The sequence below is a fragment of the Halyomorpha halys genome, unplaced genomic scaffold, assembly GCF_000696795.3.
Source record: "Halyomorpha halys isolate HHAL.00 unplaced genomic scaffold, Hhal_1.1 Scaffold95.1, whole genome shotgun sequence".
NCBI lineage: Eukaryota > Metazoa > Arthropoda > Insecta > Hemiptera > Pentatomidae > Halyomorpha > Halyomorpha halys.
The window spans coordinates 1,339,936-1,341,556 of record NW_027108063.1 but is presented as its reverse complement, the minus strand read 5'-3'; the positions used below and the strand labels follow the sequence as shown (position 1 = coordinate 1,341,556).

Genomic DNA, 1,621 nt, shown 5'->3' with positions numbered 1-1,621 from the left:
GAGAAAAAAAGTTTTTGTTAAAACATACACTCTCTTTAAATAATTATCACAAAATACTCTCAACTGCAGTATGTTCTACCTTATGATGCTAACACCTTCAAATTTGGGGAAGGACTGAAATGGTTTTGAAATGAAAGTCAGGTGTGTTTAGGCTTAACCATATGTACCGTTTTTTAAATTTTATTTATTTAAGTCTATAGACTTTAATTCAGTGTTCTGTAGTGTTCTAAATTTTTCCGTTAATTCATCCTTTTTCGGTCCGTATATTTTATGAAATACTTTATTTTTGAAAACCTTACGGTGCTGTTCATCCTTTAGTGTAAGAGGCCACGTCTCGCATCCATAAAGAACTGTGAGAAGGATAATAGTTTTGTAAATTTTAATTTTTAAGTTTTTCAATATAAGGCACGAGCTAAGCAGTTTTGAAATTGAAAAATAACAAGCATTACCCGCCTTCAACCTTGCTCTTATTTCCTCATCAATTTCTTTTTTTCTAGTTTCCTTAGAACCTAAATATTTAAACCTAACTACCTGTTCAGACGTATTTCCTCCTATATCTATATCACCAAAATTGCTCGCGTTCCTACTGCTAACCATGTATTTTGTTTATCCATATTTTGTATTTATTTCAAGACCTAGTTCCTTACTAGAGTTTATTAATGTGGTTGTATTTAGTTCTATAGATTCTTTGTCCTCACCCAATAATACCAAATCATCAGCTTACCCAAGGACCGGTATTTTACCGCCCAAAGTTTAACTCTTTTCAGTATTCATCTATATATATATATATTTATATACTTAGACATGGAGGACATTTTTTCTACTAGTCATTAACATATTATATCTATAGTGAGTAAGTTAAAATTTAGGTAAGTAAGAAATTTAGGCCATAAGTCTATCAAAATGATGCTGTTGACCAGGGTGGCCAAGCTTAACATTTTTTTGATCTGTGGGATGGTGGCCAGACTAATGAAAACCATTGTGTTAAAAAAAATACATTTTTTGCATCCATATATTTTTATGTTTCATTTTTAGTGCAATATATTTCTTTACAATCTGTGTTTATTATCTTTATTATTATATTATCTATGTATTGACATGTGCTGACTTTTATGAATAACAGTAAGCACAATAATAATAATTCATTATGTTTCAATTTTTTTCTCCGAAAAATGTCTATAGTGGGTCTAAATTTAATATGGGAATATATAATTTTGTAGTGACCTATGGAGTTATGATGCATTTCCAAAATGACCCACAAGATCATTTGGGTTGGCCACCCTTGCTGCAGACTCCTTCAGGCCACAAATGAAACAGTGCTGAAATACTGCCTTAACACGATGAGGAACCACTGCTGTGTTAATTGGTGGTTTACTAGTATACATATGTCAGTTAGGATAATTTCAATATTCCATAGTTATTAGTTATTAATCTGGGATTTAAGGGGTATATTGATACTGATCTCAGTTAACTTGTTAACTGCCGATTAATTGCAAGTTTTCATTATTGTTCTGGACGCTGACTCCAAGTAATCATGTATTTTTACTAGAAGATAACTTATAGGGCTTCCTAGGCAAGATTACTAATTATGAATTATCTCGTAGTTGGTAGCTAACATGTC

The 1,621-nt window shown here is 31.5% G+C and overlaps 1 protein-coding gene across 1 annotated transcript in view; it reads left to right on the top strand.

Annotated features, from left to right (window-relative positions):
- Nucleotides 1–1,621, top strand: part of Rrp5 (Ribosomal RNA Processing 5) — a gene marked incomplete in the record, with an annotated part of 28,372 nt that overhangs the window by 2,031 nt on the left and 24,720 nt on the right.